The following is a 26,435-nucleotide window of genomic DNA, read 5'->3' as shown; positions in this document are numbered from 1 at the left end:
GTCGATGATCACAATATCAAGATGGAGAAAATGCGCTTGAAGATTAGAAAGATTAGAAAATATGCCATTGATAGTGAGGCTTGGTATCATTATGCTGTTGGATCAATTGTTACCTTAGTTGCGATCTTGATCGCATTTGTTGTCGCATTTAAATGCTTTAGCTAGAGAGCTATTTGTTTGTTGCATTTAAGTGTTGTATGAACTTGTATTAATTTGGTCTTTTCAGTGTTGTGTAACGAAGATGAGCCGACAATGGATGTACGATGACCGATGCTCTCCCGAGTTCATTAATGGCGTGCAAACTTTTCTGCTTGCGGCTGAGGCAAACAAGCGGGCGGATGGTTTTATGCCTTGTCCATGTGCTGGTTGTAATAATGATCACAATTACTCTAAGTCAAGAACCATTCACGTCCACCTGTTTGAGTCCGGTTTCATGCCCCACTATAATGTTTGGACCAAGCACGGAGAAAGAGGGGTTATGATGGAAGACAATGAAGAAGAAGAGGACGACGACATCTATCCTGGCCATGGGTTCCCTGAATACGATGGTACAACAATGGGGAAGAAGCTGAGCCGGCAATGCGGGAAGAAGCTGAAGAAGAGGCATCAGATGACCCCGCTGATGATCTAGGTCGGGTCATTGCCGATGCAAAGATAAACTGCGCAAGTGATTTGGAGAAGAAGAAGTTGCAGCGCATGTTAGAGGATCACAAGAAATTGTTGTACCCGAATTGCGAAGCTGACAAGAAAAAGTTGGGCACCACACTGGAATTGCTGCAATGGAAGGCAGAGAATGGTGTATCTGACAAGGGATTTGGAAAGTTGCTGGTAATGATAAAGAATATGCTTCCAAAGGACAACGAATTGCCCGAGAGTACGTATGAAGCAAAGAAGGTTGTCTGCCCTCTAGGGTTAGAGGTGCAGAAGATACATGCATGCCCTAATGACTGCATCCTCTACCGCGGTGAGTACGAGGATTTGAACGCTTGCCCGGTATGCGGTGCATTGCGCTATAAGATCAGCCGCGATGACCCTGGTGATGTCGAGGGCGAGCGCCCCAGGAAGAAGATTCCTGCCAAGGTGATGTGGTATGCTCCTATAATACCACGGTTGAAACGTTTGTTCCAAAACAAAGAGCATGCCAAGGCGATGCGATGGCACAGAGAAGACCGTAAGAAAGACGGAAAGTTGAGAGTACCCGCTGACGGGTCGTAGTGGAGAAAAATCGAGAGAAAGTACAGGGAGGAGTTTGCAGGTGACGCAAGGAATGTATGGTTTGGTCTAAGCGCAGATGGCGTTAATCCTTTTGGGGAGCAGAGCAGCAACCATAGCACCTGGCCTGTGACTCTATGTTTGTATAACCTTCCTCCTTGGTTGTGCATGAAGCGGAAGTTCATTATGATGCCAGTGCTCATCCAAGGCCCTAAGCAATCCGGCAACGACATTGATGTGTACCTAAGGCCATTAGTTGAAGAACTCTTACAGCTGTGGAATGGAACATGTGTACGTGCGTGGGATGAGAACGCACAGGAAGAATTTGACCTAAAGGCGTTGCTGTTCGTGACCATCAATGATTGGCCTGCTCTCAGTAACCTTTCAGGATAGACAAACAAGGGATACCGCGCATGCACACACTGTTTGGATGATACCGACAGTATATATTTGGATAATTGTAGGAAGATTGTGTACCTGGGACATCGTCGATTTCTTCCGAGCAGGCATCCCGTAAGAAAGAAAGGCAAGCATTTCAAAGGTGAGGCGGATCACCGGACGAAGCCTCGCCACCGTACTGGTGCTGATGTACATGATATGGTCAAGGATTTGAAGGTAGTCTTTGGAAAGGGTCCTGGCGGACAACCTGTTCCGAATGACGCTGACGGACGCGCACCCATGTGGAAGAAGAAATCTATATTTTGGGACCTGCCCTATTGGAAAGACCTAGAGGTCCGCTCCGCAATCGACGTGATGCACGTGACGAAGAATCTTTGCGTGACCCTGCTTGGCTTCTTGGGCGTGTATGGGAAGACAAAAGATACACCTGAGGCACGGGAGGACCAGCAACGTATGCACGGAAAAGACGGCATACATCAAGGGTCATGCCAGCTACGCTCTTACCAAAGAAGAGAAGGAAATCTTCTTTGAATGCCTGCTCAGTATTAAGGTACCGTCTGGCTTCTCGTCGAATATAAAGGGAATAATAAACATGGCAGAGAAAAAGTTCCAGAACCTAAAGTCTCATGACTGCCACGTGATTATGACGCAACTGCTTCCGGTTGCATTGAGGGGGCTTCTACCGGATAACGTTCGATTAGCCATTGTGAAGCTATGTGCATTCCTCAATGCAATCTCTCAGAAGGTAATCGATCCAGAAATCATACCAAGGTTAGAGAATGATTTGGTGCAATGTCTTGTCAGTTTCGAGTTGGTGTTCCCACCATCCTTCTTCAACATCATGACGCACGTCCTAGTTCACCTATGCGAAGAGATTAACGTTTTGGGTCCTGTATTTCTACACAATATGTTCCCCTTTGAGAGGTTCATGGGAGTCTTAAAGAAATATGTTCATAACCGTGCTAGGCCAGAAGGAAGCATCTCCAAGGGCCATGAAAATGAGGAGGTCATTGAGTTTTGTATTGACTTTATTCCTGACCTTAAGCCGATTGGTGTTCCTGAATCGCGGCATAAGGGCAGACTGGATGGAAAAGGCACGCTAGGAGGGAATCAAATAATATGTATGGACGGACATTCTCTCACTGAAGCACACTACACAGTTCTACAGAATTCCGCCTTGGTGGCTCCGTATATGGACGAACACAAGAATTTTCTACGCTCCAAACACCCGGAGCGGTCTGATGACTGGATTACACGTGAACAAACGAGGAGTTTCGCCGGCTGGTTGCAGACACGTACCATGCATGACGCCTCTATTGAAGATGACCTGTACTCGCTGTCCCAGTTACCATCTTCGAATATAATGACTTTCAAAGGGTACGAGATAAATGGTAATACATTTTACACGATCGCCCAAGATAAGAAGAGCACCAACCAAAACAGTGGTGTCCGCTTTGATGCAACAACCAAGACGGGAAAGGAAACATATTATGGTTACATAGAGGACATATGGGAACTTGACTATGGACGTGGTTTGAAGGTCCCTTTGTTTCGGTGCAAATGGGTCAATATGACACGAGGCGGGGTAACGGAAGACCCGCAGTACGGAATGACAACAGTGGATCTCAACAATCTTGCGTATGCAGACGAACCTTTCGTCCTAGCCAATGATGTGGCACATGTTTTCTATGTGAAGGACATGTCTACCAAGCCAAGAAAAAGAAAAGATAAGGAAGGGAATGCATCATACGATGAGCCAAAGCGCCACATAGTTCTTTCTGGGAAAAGAAACATCATGGGAGTGGATGACAAGACAGACATGTCAGAAGATTATGAAAAGTTTGATGAAATTGCTCCATTCACAGTGAATATTGACCCGAGCATCCAGTTAAATGATGAAGATTTTCCATGGCTACGGCGCAAAGGGACACACGCGAAGAAAAAGTTTCACACCCAAATATCTGGGATGTGATCGGCTTCACTATCATCACTTTCTTCTGTGTTTCACACCCAGGAGGGAATCTCTGTAATAGTTAGGGTAGTTATGTGTTTTGGCATTTGAAACGCGAAGAAATTTTATGTGCAAACAAATTCTTTCATGCATTTACTGATTTTTTCAGCTAAATGGCCCTGAAATTATAAAGCACTTCAAATGAACTCCGAAAAGGTTGAAAGTTGGCATGGTATCATAATTTCACCCACATAGCATGTGCAAAAAAGTAGAGAGGGTTACGGCAAAAACTGGATGCACTTCGTGTACAAAATGAACAATCTCTTTCGAAGTATCAGGGTTTCGGACGAAAACTCATCTGTTACAAAGGCGTTTCATTTTTTAAATAACCTAAGCATTACCAAATTGAATATAATGATAAAACACACTAATATTAAACATAAGAAAAGAGAATCACTGGAAAATGTATTTTTAAAGTTAAGTTATTCACAAAGAAACTCTAAATACAGCAAAAAACCACTCAGAAATAAATGAAAGAAAATAAATAAAGCAAAAAAATAAAAATAAAAAGCCCGCCTACTGGGCCACAGCGGCCTGCATACGACTAGAAACCCAACCTGTTGTTGGGCCAGGATGCACCCGCAAGGCCCAGTAGGCCCACAGGGCAGCACAGAACAGGTAAGCCCAGAAGGCCTGCTTTGGAGAGGAGCTCGAAGGAGCAGCCACGACTGGGTTTATAAACCAGTGCGGCTGCCCTTCGCTAGGCGAGGTGGGACTAAACTTTGCGCCCCTCTCCTGGCAGCGCACCCCCCTTTAGTACCGGGTCGTGGCTCCAACCGGTACTAAAGGGGTGGTCTTTAGTACCGGTTGGAGCCACCACCCGGTACTAAAGGGGGTCGCTTCCCGCCGCTTGGCCTGGCCAAATTTGACCTTTAGTACCGGTTGGTGGCTCCAACCGGTACTAAAGGCCCATCCTATATAAGCAGCACTTACAAATTTCGTCAGTTTTCATCCCCTCCTCTGCCCCGCCCACCGCCCCCCGTCGCCACCCCTCGTTGATGCCCCCGTCGACGCCCCCGTCGCCGCCCCGTCCCCCGTCATCGCCGCCCCGGCCGTCCTGCCCCGTCCCCGTCGTCGCCACCCCGCGTCCCCGTCGTCGCCGCCCGACGCCGTCCCCGTCACCGCCCCCCATCGCCTCGCCTCGCCGGCCGGTGAGCTCCTGCCCCGGCCGCCATGTCCACACACACATACACACATTGTTAAATAGTTGTAAAATTGTTAGTATTTTTAATGTTTTTTAGTTATAGAAATATTTATTGAAATGTTAGAAATTTTACTGTTTTTTAGTTATAGAAATATTTATAGAAATGTTAGAAATTTTTCTGTTTTTTAGTTATAGAAATGTTTCTGTTTTTTAGTTATAGATAGAAATGTTAGAAATTTTTCTGTTTTTTAGTTATAGAAATATTAGGAATGTTAGTTGTATAGAAATGTTAGGAAATGTTAGTTTTAGCTATGTCAAATTGTTAGACAATGATCGATGTTTTTTTAGTTTCTTATAATTTTAGTAATAGAAAAATTTTGAATTTGCATATAGAATTTTAGCTATCACAATCCAATAATTTAAAATATGTTACTTTTTGCGGGCATATAGTATTTGTTTTCGACGATGCCCGGCCCGCATCCTCGCCGTCGACCCGTTCGCGATGACGTCCTGCTTCAGAGGACCCATGTTCGGGACTGGGCTCCGCCGGGCTGGCACTGGGAGGTGCTACCTACAGGGGCGCGCCGCTTGGTGAGGAACCCGGCCGCGGGTCCCGTCGTCGACCCTGATCTCCTTTGGTGGCGTTCGCGTCAGCCACATTCGGTGCAGAGGGAGCCAGCCCCGCCGGAGGTGGTGCGTCGTCGTGTCAGGGAGGAGGACGAGCACGTCCGTCGCTACATGGCTTCTATGGACGTCAGGTTCTCCAATACCTGGCAGGTTCTTTGGGCAGATGACCGGAGATATGATCCTGTGATGGTTCCTTCTCTTTGGGTGTCCACCGCCCGCGCCTCAGGAACTGCGAGTGGCCTAGATTCTTCTGTAGTATTCAATCTTTATTAGCTAGCTAGCTAGTGATGTATTTGATATATAATATTCGAGACGATGCATATTATGTACTATGATTCAGTTTTTCCTTATTGATTGCATCCATGCATTGTAATTTGAATACTAAATTGTTTTATATTTCTTCTAGATTAGTTAAATAAAAGCTATGGCGGACAATACCGGCAGAGAGGGAGAAGAGACCCTGTTCGAGATCATACGCAGCCCTCGCGGGCTAGATGATCAGAATGAAGACTATGACGGCTCTGAATATCTGAACAATACCGGGGAGGGTGATGATATGATATTCGATCGCGACGACCGAACTGATGAAGTCATGAACTATGATTATGATTATGATGATGCCGACAACGTTGATCTTTAAATAACAGAGACCGGCGAGGTATATTTATATAAGCAGGCATCCGGTGATCATCACATGTTTTTTTATTTGAAGATATATTAACGAATCGATCTTTCTTCTTTCAGCCCTCCGGATCGAGCAAATCTGCTTCTACAGACAGCAGGACAAAGCGAGGCCCGGGCAAAAAGTTGAAGGAGGGTGTAAAGTACAACATCGATGCCATCAAAGCTAATGGCGAACCAAGCACGCCTAAGAACATTGCGAACAAGTTCATTCGTCAGTGCGGAGTTCTTGTGAGGGACCAACTCCCGATCTCCATTCAAGAATGGAAAGAGCCAAAAAATAAACGTCCAGATGTTACTTGGGTCGACGACAGAGCAAAAAAACGCTTTGGGAATCTCTCATGGAACATTTCACCCTACCAGATCATTTCACTGATGCAGATGTGCAGAAAGTCAAGGACGCTGCTCTTAGGAAGATGGCAATTGCATTCAACACCCACAAGAAAAATGTATGGGCCAACTACGTCGAAGGAGGAAGGAAGACTCCAGAATTCAATGGAACACTGGAGAAGCAAAGAGAACACTGGCCCGCTTTCGTGAAATTCAAGGAATCAGAATTATCTAAGGAACGGTCGAGAAAAAACAAGGCCAATGACGCAAAAAAGACGCAGTTCCATAGGCCGGGGCCAGGTGGCTACGCGGTGGCAATGCCTAAGTGGGATAAGTCTGAGCACAAGATGGTGGAGGCAGGGGTCACTCCAGTTACTAGGAGCTTTCCCCCCAGGTGCAGAACTTGGTTCTATGCGCATGGGGGGGCGTTGGACCCGAAGACAAGCCTGGTTTCGAAGAAGGCAAGTCTAAAAGGAGCCGAAGAAAAGTTACTTGAAGCAATAGAAGATGCTAGAAAGGGGGTGTTCACGCCCAACAAAGGGAACGACGAGCTTACGCGTGCCCTGGGAAATCCTGAACACCCGGGAAGAACACGAGGCAAGGGCGTTGTTCCGTGGTATGAGGGCTTTTCGGACTGGAACGCCGACTACAGAAGCCGTGTAAGAAGGAAGATGGAGGAGGAGAAGAAGACGAAGCTGGAGGAGGAGCAGAGGAAGCAGGAAGCAGAACGCCTTCTAGGCCTCGAATCAGCGCACGCGGACTTGGCACTCAAATTCCAGCGGCAGCAATAGCAGATCGACTCACTTAGCAAGGAAAGGGGGTCTCAGCAGCGGCAGCAGCTAGCGGATGATACAACATTGGATAGCATCGTCCCATCCATGCCGAGAAGCAACGTTGGTTCCACCCCGGGTGATGCACTGCTGGATAGATACCCTGTGAATGACATCATGGAGAGCACTAACTGTGAGCTACACTTCAAAATGAAGAACATATCCATGAAGGTGGCGGACACCATTGCTTATACAAATCCCCCCGATGCAACCTTCCATTGCAACCCGATTCCAGCGGGCTATGCTCGTGTCGTGGTTGATGAGGTGGTGGACCAATATTCGGGGCTAGAGCTTGACGTTCCTGGAGGTGACGAGGAGCACACACTGGGAGAGGCCATACATCGCATCATCCTATTGAGAAAGGATTGCATCAACTTTCCAAGGCCACCGACACCGCGTCGTCATCCGACTCCTCCTTGATGTGAGGCCACTCCTCCTCCTCCAAGTCTGGCACATCAGCAGGCCACTCCTCCTGCTTCAAGTCCGGCACAGCGTGAGGCCAGTCCTCCTGCTTCAAGTCCGACACCGCGTGAGGCCAGTCCTCCTGCTTCAAGTCTGGCACAGTGTGAGGCCACTCCTCCTGCTTCAAGTCCGACACCGCGTGAGGCCACTCCTCCTGCTTCAAGTCTGGCACAACGTCAGGCCACTCCTCCTGCTCCAACTAAGCCACGTCAGCCGTCTCCGCTGCCTCAGCAATCGCGGAAGAGAGCCGACACAGCTATGGTGCGTAGCGGTACGAGTCGAGGTAGTACAGAAGGTACAGGCGGAGGCAAGCGATATAAATATGGTCCTAGCCTCGAGATCAAGCCCAGGTCTCCCCTCAGGAAGGCACATCGAGCACAAGTACAGAAGGAGTCGAGCTCGAGCCAAGCAGCTGGCAAAAAATGCGGGAAAACCGTTCCCCAGTTGGGAGAACAGGCGGCGCAATCGATCCCCCCGCTTGTTGTGCCAGCAACACATAAGAGTACCGGTGCCCTATATATATGTGGGCAAACCGTTAACGTTCCCCAGTTGGGCAATCTGGTAATAACCGAGGAGCATATAATGCAGGATGAAATGCTCAAGATCACTGTTGGACAACTCCTCGAGATCGAGCCCATGTCTCCCCTTAGAGAGGAGGAAATAAAACAGAAATATGTCCGCGGCAAACCTTTAGTCGAGCCCGAGGAGGTCAAGAACCTCCCAACGAGAATGTATGAATTGCATGATTGGTACATGAAAATTATGAAGAGTTACAATCGAGAGTCCCTCATGGTGCAAGTCAAGGAAGAGAATTACTTCCATGAGAAAGCTCTGTCCGTTGAGTATTCAGAACTATTTCAGTTATTCAATCAAGATGCACTCGACAAATCTATCATCAGTTGCTATTGTCTGTAAGTGATTTCCTTCTGTAATTTAAGTCTCAAGCTAGCTGTAGTGCTCATTGATTGATCATTAATTACCTGTAATTATATATCCTCACTATATATTCTTTTCTGTGGTATTATGCTGGATGAAGATATATGAAATGAAAAAAGCTGGACGCTATGGCATTGGGTTCATTGACCCAAATACCATTAATGAACACACATGGAAATTGGAATGGTGTAAAGCAGATGTAGAGAAAAACATGCTAGAGTTCTTGAAGAGCCTCAATACCAATGAAGATATACTACTTCCTTACAACTTCCTGTGAGTCACACTGTCTTGTACTACAAATTCTATTTTTGCTTATACTAGCTAGCTAGATGTTGATTAGTGTTATGCACATGCCCGCTTAATTAAGACATGCAAACGTGTGCGCATGCAGTTACCACTGGAACTTGTTAGTCATTAAAGTTGAAGAAGGAACAGTTGAAGTACTGGACTCACTACTTAAAAAAGAAAGTGACTTCACCATCTTGAAGGGGATAGTCAACACGTAATTTCAATCATTATTAACTATATCTCGGCCTATTTAGTTCGTCATTTTCCTGATATCAACTATTTAATAACCCTTATTCATTTTCTTTGCCGGCAGGCACGACTTGGGCAAAGTTCATCAAGGTGACTCCTGGCAAATGGCGACAAAAGCTGTTTTGGTATCGACCCAAGGTAAGTAATTAAGTAGTACTAGCTAGCTACCATCTCTTTAATTCTTGTTTCAATACCATTAATTAATTATCATGCTTGATTAATTATTACCTGATTAAATTCAATTCTCGTAAAGGCCCTGAAGCAGGCGCCAGGGACTGATGTGTGTGCATTCTACGTTTGCGAGAACATTCGCATGATGGCTTCCGAAATGAGCAAATCTGATAGACAGCGATGGATACGTTTGACAGAACACTATTTACAATTTTTACATGATTATCGATATCTAGTCACACAACTAATATACACATGCATGCATATTGATCTCCTTCTTAACAGTTCAAAGACGTGCGGGAGAAGCTCCTACCAACGGAGCGCATACGAACACTTAGAAATAGCGGGATTTTTGCTCAACCAGGTCATAGATCCCAAAGGAGAATACTATTACCCGCTACCGCCCCCATGAACCACTCCCAATTGTCATCGTGCTCCGAAGGCACCAAGGCAACATGTAGGAGAAATTGTATATATACGTAACTGTATATATATACACGTGTATGTGTGAATAATGGTGGTTGTGAGACATTCGATGATATATATATATATATGATCGGTTCTACGAGAAATTCTATATATTTATATATATGCATAACGTGTACAATATGTAGTATCGTAAAATACCAGCAAACGAAAAAGAATTAAATGGAAAACACAAAATTAAAGAAAAAGAAATAATGAATCCAAAACCCCCCCAACATTTTAGTACCGGTTGGTGTTACCAACCAGTACTAAAGTGCTCCCAGTCCCCGGCGCTGGCTCGTGCCACGTGGTGGCCCTTTAGTGGCGGTTCGTGCAGAACCGGTACTAAAGGGGGGACCTTTAGTCCCCACTCTTTAGTGCCGGTTACAGAACCGGCACTAAAGGCCCTTACGAACCGGTGCTATAGCCCGGTTTTGCACTAGTGTAAGTGTTATTTGGACCTCAAATTGCATATAATTCAAATACTGAAGGAAATATGCCCTAGAGGCAATAATAAAGTTATTATTTATTTCCTTACATCATGATAAATGTTTATTATTCATGCTAGAATTGTATTAACCGGAAACTTAGTACATGTGTGAATACATAGGCAAACATAATGTCACTAGTATGCCTCTACTTGACTAGCTCGTTAATCAAAGATGGTTAAGTTTCCTAGCCATTAACATGAGTTGTCATTTGATTAATGGGATCACATCATTAGGAGAATGATGTGATTCACTTGACCCATTCCGTTAGCTTACCACACGATCGTTTAGTATTCTGCTATTGCTTTCTTCATGACTTATACATGTTCCTATGACTATGAGATTATGCAACTCCTGTTTACCGGAGGAACACTTTGTGTGCTACCAAACGTCACAACGTAACTGGGTGATTATAAAGGTGCTCTACAGGTGCCTCCGAAGGTACTTGTTGGGTTGGCGTATTTCGAGATTAGGATTTGTCACTCCGATCGTCGGAGAGGTATCTGGGCCCACTCAGTAATGCACATCACTATAAGCCTTGCAAGGATTGTAACTAATGAGTTAGTTGCGGGATGATGTATTACGGAATGAGTAAAGAGACTTGCCGGTAACGAGATTGAACTAGGTACTGAGATACCGACGATCGAATCTCGGGCAAGTAACATACCGATGACAAAGGGAACAACGTATGTTGTTATGCGGTTTGACCGATAAAGATCTTCGTAGAATATGTGGGAGCCAATATGAGCATCCAGGTTCCGCTATTGTTTATTGACCAGAGATGTGTCTCGGTCATGTCCACATTGTTCTCGAACCCGTAGGGTCCGCACGCTTAAAGTTCGATGACGGTTATATTATGAGTTTATGTGTTTTGATGTACCGAAGGTAGTTCGGAATCCCGGGTGAGATCGGGGACATGACGAGGAGTCTCGAAATGGTCGAGACGTAAAGATCGATATATTGGACGACTATATTCGGACATCAGAAAGGTTCCGAGTGATTCGGGTATTTTTTGGAGTACCGGAGAGTTATGGGAATTCACCGGGGAGTATATGGGCCTTATTGGGCTTTAGGGGAAAGAGAGAGGAGAGTGTAGGATCAAAAGTATGTCTAGAGGGGGGTGATTAAACTACTTGACCAAATAAAAATCTAGCCTTTTCCCAATTTAGTTATTGGTGGATTTTAGCAATCAACCTACACATGCAATTCTAAGAGTATAGCAGCGGAATGTAAAACAATTGCATATGAAGGTAAAGGGATGAGTTTAAAGGAGCAAACGCAATGTTGACACGGAGATTTTTTATCCGTGGTTCCGATAGGTGGTGCTATCGTACATCCACGTTGATGGGGACTTCAACCCACGAATGGTAACGGTTGCGCGAGTCCACGGAGGGCTCCACCCACGAAGAAGCAACCTTGTCTATCCCACCATGGTCGTCGCCCACGAAGGACTTGCCTCACTAGGGTAGATCTTCACGAAGTAGGCGATCTCCTTGCCCTTACAAACTCCTTGGTTCAACTCCACAATCTTGTCGGAGGCTCCCAAGTGACACCTAGCCAATCTAGGAGACACCACCCTCCAAGAAGTAACAAATGGTGTGTTGATGATGAACTCCTTGCTCTTTTGCTTCAAATGATAGTCTCCACAACACTCAACTCTCTCTCATAGGATTGGATTTGGTAGAAAGAAGATTTGAGTGGAAAGCAACTTGGGGAAGGCTAGAGATCAGATTTATGTGGTTGGAATGGAATATCTTGACCTCAACACAAGTGTTGGTGGTTCTCTCTCAGAAAATATGTATTGGAAGTGTAGGCATGTTCTGATGGCTATCTCCACGAATGAAGAGAGTGGAGGGGTATATATAGCCTCCACACAAAATCTAACCGTTACACACAAATCACCAAACTCGGTGGGACCGATTCGGAGAACTCGGTCGGACCGATTTGGTTCAAAATGTGAACGTTAGGATTCTCGGTGGGACCGACATGTCAACTCGGTGGGATCGATGTCATTAGGGTTAGGCATAACGTAATCTCGGTGAGATGGATTACACAAACTCGGTGAGACCGATTTTGGTAATAGCCAAACAGAGAGTTGGTCAGGCAAACTCGGTGGGACCGATTCGCTCATCTCGGTTGGACCGAAATGTTACGAAGGGGAAACAGAGAGTTTGCATTGCAATCTCGGTGGGACCGATCGCTCATCTCAGTTTGACCGAAACGTTACGAAGGGAAACAGAGAGTTTGCAATCCCATCTCGGTGAGACCGAGATCCCTATCGGTGAGACCGAATTGATTAGGGTTTCTGGCAGTGGCTATGTCAACTGAACTCGGTGGCTCCGGATGGAAAGATTTGGTGGGGCCGAGTTGCACTTTTTGGTTTAGGACATGTGTGTATATGAGAAAGTAGTGGAGGGTTTTGGAGCATATCACTAAGCATTTTGATCAAGATCCTCATTAAGCAACACCTCATCCCTTCTTAATAGTATTGGCTTTTCCTATAGACTCAATGTGATCTTGGATCACTAAAATAGAAAATGTAGAGTCTTGTGCTTTGAGCTTGAGCCAATCCTTTGTCCTTAGTATTTTGAAGGGTTCACTTTCTAATCCATGCCATGCCAAACATTGAGCTTTCCTGAAATATTAATCTTGAAATGGCATTAGCTCAATGAGCTATATGTTGTTAGGAATTACCAAAACCACCCAGGGATGGTTGCACTTTCAATCTCCCCCTTTTTGGTAATTGATGACAACATATAGATCAAAGCTTCGACAAATGATACATAAGATGAAAAACATCGTCGCTTTGAGAAGTATGTGATAAACAAGAGCTCCCCCTAAATTTGTGCATTATTTAAGATTTGCTTTTGAATGCAAATGCACAATCGATTAGGATCATGGGTTACTCTTCCATGTCACATACATCTTGGTGGAGCGCTCAAAATGACAGAGATTAAAAGCATGCACTCATCACCAAGCAAAGTAAATGATCATAATATGATATGAAGAATAGCATTAACTAACAAGCATTAAGGGTAGCATATGATCAAACACTTGACCAAATAAGTATCTCACAAGGACATAAAGTAGTATCACACAAGCACGCAAACAAGTTTCAAACCAACCAAAAAGAGTGCAAAGAGAGATAAAACCAACACTCTCTCTCGAAGCCTATGATCTATACATTTTTCTCCCCCTTTGGTAACAAGTTACCAAAAAGTATGAAAATGCATAGTGCTAAACGACTCTCAGGCTTGATCTTCGGGAGGTGGTGTTGAGAGAATGCCAAGGACGAAAGCTTCTAATGAAGTGGCTGGAGGTTGTGGAGTAGCTGCTGGAGTTGGGACTGGAGCTGTAGCTGCTGGTGCTGATGTTGTAGCTCTAGTGTCTGTCACTGGCACTGCAGCAGATCTCTGTCCTCTGGGCACTCTACATAATGCATCTGTGGTAGACTTGCCCTTCTTCTCCTCTGCTTCCTCCTGAAGTTGCTCAACTGCAGTTTGGATCTCTGTGATCTTGACATCAAGGTCATAGAATTTTGTCTCAACTATCCTTTCCAAGCTCTCCTGGTTCTTGGTCAGGGTGGCCAAGCCCTGCTCAATCCTCAGAGTGGATTGGATCAGATATCCAAGCTGGTCTTGCTTGCTCTTCAAGAAGACCTGAGATGCCTCTTCCATAGTTGGCATCTTTGCAGCCTTCTTAGCTTTAGCTTTGGCTTTCTTCTCTTGTGCTTGCACAGATGATGGTTCATTCTCAGTCATGACTACTGTGTTTTCATCAAATTCAGGATAGATGGGAAGATGCTCTTTGTCCAAGATGTACTTTCCCTTGCCCATCTTTGAGTTAATGAGCTCCTGGATGTGTGGGGCATATCCACAACTTCTCTTCTGATCAGCTGCAGTCCTCTTGATTGTTTCCACAATCAGGCTCATAACCTTGAACTTCTGTGGGACATCAAATATGTGCAGCAAGTTGATAGCATGTCCTCTGATCATCTTGTGATCACCTGACTTGGGAAGAAGTGTGTGCCTCAGAATCCAATTGATTGTAGGCAGACCAGACAACAAATAGTGTACAGATCCAAACTTATGTGTGTCCAAAGCATCATCAGGGATCTCTTTGTACATATTTGCCATAGAGTTGTGGTCTTTCTTCTTCTTGGCATAGACATCCAAGTCATCCTCATGTTCCTCAGGAGCATTTATGAGTTTTGCCCATTCTTCAACAGTAGACTGGTACCTAGTGCCCTCAGACATCCACACAATCCTTCCATCTGGATAGAAGTGTGCAGTGGAGTAAAATTGCATAATGAGCTCATCATTCCACTTGGTGAACTTCTGAGCAACAACTCATCAACTCCACATGCCTTGAAGCTGTCATATACACCAGGGAAGTGATCCTCATTCTCCTTGATGTATTTCCAATCAACCCATCTCATGTCACACACTATGGGCTTCTTGTCAAGTAAAACAGTCTCATAGAAGTCCTGCTGCTCCTTAGTGTGGAATCTATAGTCCAGAGCAGTCCTTCTCCCGGTGGCATATGGATCAGACTCTCTTCATAGCCTCAATCCTGAATCCTTCCTGATTTTCATGTTCTCTGCAACTGGGTGTGCATCATTGTGATCAGGGATCTTTGGCTTCAGCTTCCTCAAAATAACAGAATCATCTTCCTCTTCTTCTTCAACAGCCTGAGGCACTGGGGCCTTGTTCTTCTCCTCAGCAGGGATGTTCCTGGTGCTCCTCTTGGGTTTTGGCTTTGGAGCTGGAGCAGCAGTCTTAGGACCAGCTTTGGGCTTAGATGGAGCAGCCCCTGATCTGATTGCATCTCCCATGAGCTTTTGAGCTTTGGGTGTTGGTGCTGCATCCTCTTCCTCTTCTTCGGAATCTCTCCTCATTGAGGGCTTGCCAAGAACTCTGGCAGTAGTGGTTCTGGCCCTCTTCTTCTTATCTTCTCTAGCTGCCTCTTCTTCAGACTCAATGGTGAACTTCATAATTTCACCTGTGGCAACTTTCCTTGCCTTAGACATGGGCTGTCTTCTTGCTGGCATTTTAGTTTTCAGACCTGGCTTAGTTGCAGCAGCTGAGCCATATTCTTTCTTCAGCACTTCCTTCTTAGAAGTGGCTTCATCGTCAACAGCCACATAGTCTTCATCTTCAGAGTCAGAAGTCCTCTTCTTCCTTTGCCTTGTGGCAGCCTTTGGCAAATTGCTTGGAGTGCTCCTGCTGCCATCATCATAGCTGCTAGAGGGACTAGTGCCCTCACTTAACAGAACCGGTTCCTCTGACTTGTTCTGGCTGTCACTTTGGTCAGACATCTTGCAAGCAAACTGTCAGCAGACCCTGTGAATAGGTTATAGATGAGGTAGAGTAGATAAGTATCACAAAGTACAGGAGTTTTTGCAAAATAGATGACTTAAAAACTTAGTTTTAGTTCTTCACAGAAAGCATTTCGGATCTACCGATTTGTAAACACGATGATACCGAAGAAGCCTTTTGGAACCTGAACTAGTGAACTCGGTCAGACCGAGTCACAGTTCGGTGGTACCGAGACTGCTAGGGTTTCACAGAGAATCGAACTCGGTCACACCGATCTGCAATTTTTGGTAGGACCAAAAATGCGTGTTCTTTGGCCTAAGCCAAAATCGGTGAGACCGACTTCTACAACTCGGTCGGTCCGAGATGAATTCGGCGGAGACCTGACCCTAAATTTTCAAATCAAAACTAATCTACGGGACTTTTTCGCTGGACAGGATGATTTCAATCGTGGCAAGAAACATGGCAGAGCAATGTGCTAGGAATCAGAGTTAAAGATTAGCACAATGATCAAGTCCGTACCCTAGTGCGGCGATGAACTTGCTACGACGGCAACGGCAGAGAAGATTTCCGTTGACGGTGGCGTAGACCAGCGACGGGAGGTCGCTGGCAACGAGAGGACGATTCGTAGACCCGAAGAGGCAAAGCAGGTTATGCGCGGGCGAGAGGGTTCGGAAAAATTCCAAAATTTGGCCCGTCGGTATATATAACCTGACCCTGTCGGTGTGACCGAGTGGAATGACTCGGTGGCACGGAGATGCAAAACTGCAAGCAGTTACTGTAACTCGGTGTGACCGAAAAGTTCTAATCAGTTGCACCGAGATTGAAAACCCTAGATCAACTTAGTGATCTCGGTAGGACCGAAAGGGATGAATCGGTCAGACCGAGATGCACAAAGAGGTTTTGGAGGTTTAAGCCTATGAGAATCGGGATCTCCGAGTGCTCCTCACACAGAGTGGTTCGAATCTGACTTGATCAAACTTTGTGATGTAGCATGAATATAGTTTGAGACGAGAAAAGCATAGATAGCTAGAGGGTGTTCTTAGGCATTCTTGCCATCCATTTGGCAAAAGAGAAAAAGCCAAACAATCATAGCAACAAATTTATGTCCTCGAATGAGTAAAATATGCATCCAACATGCTCACACAATAAAATGGCAAATGAAATATGTGTCAAAGCATGCACAAATATTCTAGCATCTATCAAGCAATTGGCGATGACTAGGTCATCTATATATGAGTATATTGACTTAGGAGTCAAATGAGAACATTTGATCATAGGTCATACTCATCGTTTAAGCACAAGTGGGGTTACCACTTTCACATAAAGCATTGTTGTGTTCACACCATTAGAGTTACTTTATCTCATTGATTTGAGTAAAGCTCCCACTAGATGTGATATTCTCCCTAAAGGGAATGAACTAACCTTGGGTTTTGTCGATGATGACTTCATGTAGGTGTTGAAGATGTAGATGCTCAATGTTGATGTAGATCATTTGGAGCAATCCTTTGGAGTGAGTTGCACTTTCAATACCTACACGGGTTAGTCCCACAAGGAACAAACAAGGATATCCATAGACATAGAGTGATGCATACACAAGATGATGTCCATGAAGCATTAGGTTACCTTGTCCCTTGTCTTACCAACAAGAGGGTTTGTGACTCCTTGAACTAGTGCAAGATATGGAAGTTGTTTGCACTTGTCCTTGCCAAAATGATAGGAGTGAAGTATGTTGGCGGAGTCACCCTCAAGAACTCTCTAGTTCTTCTTCTTCTGGATCCACACCATCTTGATGGGAATCCTTGGAGTCGTAGTTGTACTTGATGAAGTGGAACTTGATGTAGTCTTGGGAACCCACTTGACCAAGGCCTTAGGTGCTTCTTCAAATGCATCAATTTCCTCTTGAAGCTTATCCTTGCCTTTTTGCTTGTGGTCTTGTGGTGGAAGATCATCTTGAGCTTGTGTCCCTTTGAAAGAAGTAGGATCATACTTCTCTTGTTGAGGAACAAACTTCGTCTTGGGGTATTGATCTTCTTCCCACTCAACTCCATTGGCATTGAACTTTCGTTCAAAACCAACACCTTGATTCTTCCGGTGTCTTCCTTGCTTGCGCACAATTTCCTCAAATTGCTTACTTCCGGCAAGACTCTTGTAAACACCTTTCTCTATGATTCCCTTCAATAAGCTATTTTCTTGCTCAAGTGTAACTTGGCTAAGAGAATCATTAGTGGAATCAAGAGAACTACTAGAAGCATCAACATTGGATTTAGCATGATTGTTGTTACTACTAGATGAAGAATCTTTCTTGTTCTTGTTGCTAGATTTAACTTGTGGCATGTAAGTAGACAAGAGTAAACGCTTGGCAATGTAAGAAGAACTTTTCTTGCGAAGATCATCATTGATTGCCTTTAAAAACTCATGCTCTTGCTCAAGGTTGAGCTTTTCAAAGCGTAGCTTATCATGAGTCTTTAAAAGTTCTCGATGATTTTCCAAGGTAGTTTCATGAGCTAACTTAAGAGTGTTTAGTTCTTTGGTTAGACGCTCAATCTCCTTCTTATCATCATCATTCGTTTTATCTTGATTAGCATGATTAATTGACGTTTCATCATAGTTTTCATCACTAGAGTTGTCAACAAGTAAATCATCATCACCTAGCAAATCATCTTCATCACTATTGAAATCAACATACTCGGGATGTGTTACCTTTGGACCTTTGGCCATGAAGCATCTTCCAATTCCTTCATTTGGTGAGTCAAATATGTCATAGGAGTTGGTTGACACAAGTGCTAGACCGGCAACACCTTCATCTTGAGTATATTCGGAGTCGGAGTGATAACTTCTTTCGGAGTGATTGTCGGAGTCGGAGCCGGATACCCATTCACCAACATGAGCTTGATGTCTTCTTTTTGTGTAGCTCCTTGATGACTTTTCCTTTCTTTCCGAATCCTTGCTTCTCCGAGAGGGTCTTCGTTCATAACGATCATCTCTACTCCTCCTTTCTCTTGGTGGTGATTCTTCTCTTCTACTTCTTCTTTTGGGAGAACCTTCTCGTCTTTTATAGGGGGGGCGTACACTCATTGGAGTAGTGTCCAGGTCTTCCACAATTGTAGCAATTTCGCTCACGACTAGAAGATCTTTTGTCATTGTAGGACCTTGACTTGGAACTTCTTTCTTTGCTTCTACTCTTGTAGAACTTGTTGAAGTTCTTTACCATTAGGCTCAATTCTTCATTGAAGTTTTGTTTCTCACTTGAAGATGTGGGAGTATCACATGAGGCTTTGTAAGCACCACTTGACTTGTTGTGAAGCTCTTCCTTATCCTTGAGTGACATCTCATGAGCAACAATTCTTCCAATGACTTCCGTTGGCTTGAGATCTTTGTAATTGGGCATCATTTGGATCAATGTGCACACGGTATCATATTTTCCATCCAAGGCTCTTAGGATCTTCTTGATGATGAATTTGTCGGTCATCTCTTCACTTCCTAAGCCGGCAATCTCATTTGTGATGAGAGCAAGCCTAGAGTACATTTCAGCGACACCTTCACCATCCTTCATTTTGAACTTGTCAAGTTGACTTTGAAGCACATCCAATTTGGATTCCTTGACGGAGTCGGTACCTTCGTGCATATCAATCAAAGTATCCCAAATTTCCTTTGCATTCTCAAGACGGCTGATTTTGTTGAATTCTTCGGGGCACAATCCGTTGAAGAGAATATCACAAGCTTGAGCATTGTATTGTAGCATCTTCAACTCTTCCGCGGTAGCTTCACGGTTCGGTTCTCTCCCATCAAAGAATTCACCTTGCAAGCCAATACACACAATAGCCCAAACGGCGGGGTTATGTCCAAGAATATGCATTTTCATCTTATGCTTCCAACTAGCAAAATTAGTGCCATCAAAGTAAGGACCTCTACGGTGGTAATTTCCCTCGCTAGACGCCATACTCTCCTAGGTTGTGAAACCAAGGCTATGACCACCAAAAGCTATGGAAATCAAAGCAAATGGAGACCAAAGCTCTGATACCACTTGTAGGATCGAAAGTATGTCTAGAGGGGGGTGATTAGACTACTTGACCAAATAAAAATCTAGCCTTTTCCCAATTTTAGTTCTTGGCAGATTTTAGCAACTTAGCACAAGTCAAGCAATCAACCTACACATGCAATTCTAAGAGTATAGCAGCGGAATGTAAAACAATTGCACATGAAGGTAAAGGGATGAGATTGAGGGAGCAAACGCAATGTTGACACGGAGATTTTTTATCCGTGGTTCCGATAGGTGGTGCTATCGTACATCCACGTTGATGGAGACTTCAACCCACGAAGGGTAACGGTTGCGCGAGTCCACGGAGGGCTCCACCCACGAAGGGTCCACGAAGAAGCAACCTTGTCTATCCCACCATGGCCGTCGCCCACGAAGGACTTGCCTCACTAGGGTAGATCTTCACGAAGTAGGCGATCTCCTTGCCCTTACAAACTCCTTGGTTCAACTCCACAATCTTGTCGGAGGCTCCCAAGTGACACCTAGCCAATCTAGGAGACACCACTCTCCAAGAAGTAACAAATGGTGTGTTGATGATGAACTCCTTGCTCTTGTGCTTCAAATGATAGTCTCCCCAACATTCAACTCTCTCTCATAGGATTGGATTTGGTAGAAAGAAGATTTGAGTGGAAAGCAACTTGGGGAAGGGTAGAGATCAAGATTTATGTGGTTGGAATGGAATATCTTGACCTCAACACAAGTGTAGGTGGTTCTCACTCAGAAAATATGTATTGGAAGTGTAGGCATGTTCTGATGGCTCTCTCCACGAATGAAGAGTGGGTGGAGGGGTATATATAGCCTCCAAACAAAATCTAAGCGTTACACACAAATCACCAAACTCGGTGGGACCGATTCAGAGAACTCGGTCGGACCGATTTGGTTCAAAATGTGAACGTTAGGATTCTCGGTGGGACCGAAATGTCAACTCGGTGGGACCGATGTCATTAGGGTTAGGGCATAACGTAATATCGATGAGACCGATTACACAAACTCGGTGAGACCGATTTTGGTAATAGCCAAACAGAGAGTTGGTCAGGCAAACTCGGTTGGACCGATTCGCTCATCTCGGTTGGACCGAAATGTTACGAAGGGGAAACAGAGAGTTTGCATTGCAATCTCGGTGGGACCGATCGCTCATCTCGGTTTGACCGAAACATTACGAAGGGAAACAGAGAGTTTGCAACCCCATCTCGGTGAGACAGAGATCCCTATCGGTGAGACCGAATTGATTAGGGTTTCTGGTAGTGGCTATGTCAACTGAACTCGGTGGCTCCGGATGGAAAGATTCGGTGGGGCCGAGTTGCACTTTTTGGTTTAGGACATATGTAGATATGAGAAAGTAGTGGAGGGTTTTGGAGCATATCACTAAGCATTTTGAGCAAGATCCTCATTAAGCAACACCTCATCCCTTCTTAGTAGTATTGGCTTTTCCTATAGACTCAATTTGATCTTGGATCACTAAAATAGAAAATGTAGAGTCTTGTGCTTTGAGCTTGAGCCAATCCTTTGCCCTTAGCATTTTGAAGGGTTCACTTTCTAATCCATGCCATGCCAAACATTGAGCTTTCCTGAAATATTTATCTTGAAATGGCATTAGCTCAATGAGCTATATGTTGTTAGGAATTACCAAAACCACCCAGGGATAGTTGCACTTTCAGAGAGGCTGCGCGCCCCCAAGGCCTAGTCCGAATTGGACTAGGGGGAGGGGTTGCGCCCCCTCCTACCTTCTCTTCTCTCTCCCCTTTCCTTGACTCCTACTCCTACTACTTGGAAGGGGGGAATCGTACTCCCGGTGGGAGTAAGACTCCTCCTATGGCGCACCATAGAGAGGGCAAGCCCTCCCCCTCCTCCACTCCTTTATATATGGGGAGGGGGCACCCCTTGGAGACACAACAATTGATCTCTTGATCTCTTAGCCGTGTGCGGTGCCCCCCTCCACCATAATCCACCTCGATAATATCGTAGCGGTGCTTAGGCGAAGCCCTGCGTCGGTAGAACATCATCATCATCACCACGCCGTCGTGCTGATGGAACTCTCCCTCAAAGCTCGGCTGGATCGGAGTTCGAGGGACGTCATCGAGCTGAACATGTGCTGAACTCGGAGGTGCCGTCTGTTCGGTACTTGATCGGTCAGATCATGAAGACGTACGACTACATCAACCGCGTTGTGCTAACGCTTCCGCTTTCGGTCTACGAGGGTACGAGGACAACAATCTCCCCTCTCGTTGCTATGCATCACCATGATCCTGTGTGTGCGTAGGAATTTTTTTGAAATTACTATGTTCCCCAACAGTGGCATCCGAGCCAGGTTTTATGCGTAGATGTTATATGCATGAGTAGAACACAAGTGAGTTGTGGGCGATATAAGTCATACTACTTACCAGCATGTCATACTTTGGTTCGGCGGTATTGTTGGATGAAGCGGCCCGGACCGACATTACGCGTACGCTTACGCAAGACTGGTTTTACCGCCGTGCTATGCACACAGGTGACTAGCGGGTGTCAGTTTCTCCAACTTTAGTTGAACCGAGTGTGGCTACGCCCGGTCCTTGCGAAGGTTAAAACATCACCAACTTGAAAAAATATCGTTGTGGTTTTGATGCGTAGGTAAGAATTGCTTTTTGCTCAGCCCGTAGCAGCCACGTAAAACTTGCAACAACAGAGTAGAGGACGTCTAACTTGTTTTTGCAGGGCATGTTGTGATGTGATATGGTCAAGGCATGATGCTATATTTTATTGTATGAGATGATCATGTTTTGTAACCAAGTTATCGGCAACTGGCAGGAGCCATATGGTTATCGCTTTATTGTATGAAATGCAAACGCCCTGTAATGCTTTACTTTATCACTAAGCGGTAGCGATAGTCGTAGAAGCATAAGTTGGCGAGACGACAACGATGCTACAATGGAGATCAAGGTGTCGCGCCGGTGACGATGGTGATCATGACGGTGCTTCGGAGATGGAGATCGCAAGCACAAAGATGATGATGGCCATACCATATCGCTTATATTGATTGCATGTGATGTTTATCTTTTATGCATCTTATCTTGCTTTGATTGACGGTAGCATTATAAGATGATCTCTCACTAAATTATCAAGGTATAAGTGTTCTCCCTGAGTATGCACCGTTGTGAAAGTTCTTCGTGCTGAGACACCATGTGATCATCGGGTGTGATAGGCTCTACGTTCAAATACAACAGGTGCAAAACAGTTGCACACGCGGAATACTCAGGTTAAACTTGACGATCCTAGCATATAACAGATATGGCCTCGGAACACTGAGACCAAAAGGTCGAGCGTGAATCATATAGTAGATATGATCAACATAGTGATGTTCACCATTGAAACTACTCCATCTCACGTGATGATCGGACATGGTTTTGTTGATATGGATCACGTGATCACTTAGAAGATTAGAAAGATGTCTATCTAAGTGGGAGTTCTTAAGTAATATGATTAATTGAACTTAAATTTATCATGAACTTAGTCCTGGTAGTATTAGCATATCTATGTTGTAGATCAATAGCTCGCGATGTTCCTCCCCGTTTAATTTTTATATGTTCCTAGAGAAAACTAAGTTGAAAGATGTTAATAGCAATGATGCGGATTGGATCCGTGATCTGAGGTTTATCCTCATTGCTGCACAGAAGAATTATGTACTTGATGCACTGCTAGGTGACAGACCTATTGCAGGAGCAGATGCAGACGTTATGAACGTTTTGACAAAAGCTCAGTATGATGACTACTTGATAGTTAAGTGCACCATGCTTTACGACTTAGAACCGGGACTTCAAAAATGTTTTGAACGCCACAGAGCATATAAGATGTTCCAAGAGTTGAAATTGGTATTTCATACTCATGCCCGTGTCGAGAGCTATGAGACCTCTGATAGTACTTTGCCTACAAGATGGAGGAGAATAGCTCAACCAGTGAGCATGTGCTCAGATTGTCTGAGGACTACAATTGCTTGAATCAAGTGGGAGTTAATCTTCCAGATAAGATAGTAATTGACAAAGTTCTCTAGTCACTATCACTAAGTTACTGGAACTTAGTGATGAACTACAATATACAAGGGATGACGAAAGTAATTCCCAAGCTCTTCGTGATGCTGAAATCGATGAAGGTAGAAATCAATAAAAGCATCAAGTGTTGATGGTTAACAAGACCACTAGTTTCAAGAAAAAGGGCAAAGGGAAGAAGGGGAACTTCAAGAAGAACGGCAAGCAAGTTGCTGCTCATGTGAAGAAGCCCAAGTCTGGACCTAAGCCTGAGACTAAGTGCTTCTACTGCAAAGGGACTGGTCACTGGAAGCGGAACTTCCCCAAGTATTTGGCGGATAAGAAGGATGGCAAAGTAAACAAAAGTATATTTGATATACATGTTATTGATGTCTACTTTACTAGTGTTTATAGCAAGCCCTCGGTATTTGATACTGGTTCAGTTGCTAAGAGTAGTAACTCGAACGGGAGTTGCAGAATGAACAGAAACTAGTTAAGGGTGAAGTGACGATGTGTGTTGGAAACAGTTCCAAGATTGATATGATCATCATCGCACACTCCCTATACTATCGGGATTAGTGTTAAACCTAAATAAATGTTATTTGGCATTTGTGTTAAGCATGAATATGATTTGATCATGTTTATTGCAATACGGTTATTCATTTAAAGTCAGAGAATAATTGTTGTTCTGTTTACATGAATAAAACCTTCGATGGTCATACACCCAATGAAAATAGTTTGTTGGATCTCGATCGTAGTGATACACATATTTATAGTATTGATGCCAAAAGATGCAAAGTTAATAATGATAGTGCAACTTATTTGTGGCACTGCCGTTTAGGTCATATTGGTGTAAAGCGCATGAAGAAACTCCATGCTGATGGGATTTTGGAATCACTTGATTATGAATCACTTGATGCTTGCGAACCATGCCCTATGGGCAAGATGACTAAGACTCCGTTCTCCGAAACAATGGAGCGACCAACAGACTTATTGGAAATAATACATACTAATGTATGCGATCCGATGAGTGCTGAGGCTCGCGGCGGGTATGGTTATTTTCTGACCTTCACAGATGATTTGAGCAGATATGGGTATATCTACTTGATGAAGCATAAGTCTGAAACATTTGAAAAGTTCAAAGAATTTCAGAGTGAAGTGGAAAATCATCGTGACAAGAAAATAAAGTTTCTACGATCTGATCGCGGAGACGAATATTTGAGTTACGAGTTTGGTCTTCAATTAAAACAATGTGGAATAGTTTCACAAATTCATGCCACCTGGAACACCACAGCGTAATGGTGTGTCCGAATATCGTAACCGTACTTTATTAGATATGGTGCAATCTATGATGTCTCTTACCGATTTACCACTATCGTTTTGGGGTTATGCATTAGAGACAGTTGCATTCACGTTAAATAGAGCACCATCTAAATCCGTTGAGATTACACCTTATGAACTTTGGTTTGGCAAGAAACCAAAAGTTGTTGTTTCTTAAAATTTGGGGTTGCACTGCTTATGTGAAAAAGTTTCATCCTGATAAGCTCAAACTCAAATCGGAGAAATGTGTCTTCATAGGATACCCAAAGGAGACAGTTGGGTACACCTTCTATCAGAGATCCAAAGGCAAGATATTCGTTGCTTATAATGGATCCTTTCTAGAGAAGGAGTTTCTCGCGAAAGAAGTGAGTGGGAGGAAAGTAGAACTTAATGAGGTAACTGTACCTGCTCCCTTATTGGAAAGTAGTCCATCACAGAAATTTGTTCCTATGACTCCTACACCAATTAGTGAGGAAGCTAATGATGATGATCATGTAACTTCAGATCAAGTTACTACTGAACCTCGTAGGTCAACCAGAGTAAGATCCGCACCAGAGTGGTACGGTAATCCTGTTCTGGAGGTTATGTTACTAGACCATGACGAACCTACGAACTATGAAGAAGCAATGGTGAGCCCAGATTCCGCAAAATGGCTTGAGGCCATGAAATCTGAGATGGGATCCATGTATGAGAACAAAGTATGGACTTTGGTTGACTTGCCCGATGATCGGCAAGACATAGAAACTAAATGGATCTTCAAGAGGAAGACGGACGCTGATAGTAGTGTTACTATCTACAAAGCTAGACTTGTTGAAAAAGGTTCTTGACAAAGTTCAAGGTGTTGACTACGATGAGATTTTCTCACTCGTAACGATGCTTAAGTCTGTCCGAATCATGTTAGCAAATTGCCACATTTTATGAAATCTGGCAAATGGATGTCAAAACTACATTCCTTAATGGATTTATTAAAGAAGAGTTGTATATGATGAAACCAGAAGGTTTTGTCGATCCTAAAGGTGCTAACAAAATATGCAAGCTCCAGCGATCCATCTAAGGACTGGTGCAAGCATCTCGGAGTTGGAATATACGCTTTGATAAGTTGATCAAAGCATATAGTTTTATACAGACTTGCGGTGAAGCATGTATTTACAAGAAAGTGAGTGGGAGCACTACAGCATTTCTGATAAGTATATGTGAATGACATATTGTTGATCGGAAATAATGTATAATTATTCTGCAAAGCATAAAGGAGTGTTTGAAAGGAGTTTTTCAAAGAAAGACCTCGGTGAAGCTGCTTACATATTGAGCATCAAGATCTATAGAGATAGATCAAGACGCTTGATAAGTTTCTTCAATGAGTACATACCTTGACAATATTTTGAAGTAGCTCAAAATGGAACAGTCAAAGAAAGAGTTCTTGCCTGTGTTACAAGGTGTGAAATTGAGTAAGACTCAAAGCCCGGCCACGGA

Source organism: Triticum aestivum, chromosome 7D (assembly GCF_018294505.1).
Source record: "Triticum aestivum cultivar Chinese Spring chromosome 7D, IWGSC CS RefSeq v2.1, whole genome shotgun sequence".
Taxonomy (NCBI): Eukaryota; Viridiplantae; Streptophyta; class Magnoliopsida; order Poales; family Poaceae; genus Triticum; species Triticum aestivum.
The sequence above is the reverse complement of the archived record's forward strand: the minus strand, read 5'-3'. Positions refer to the sequence as shown.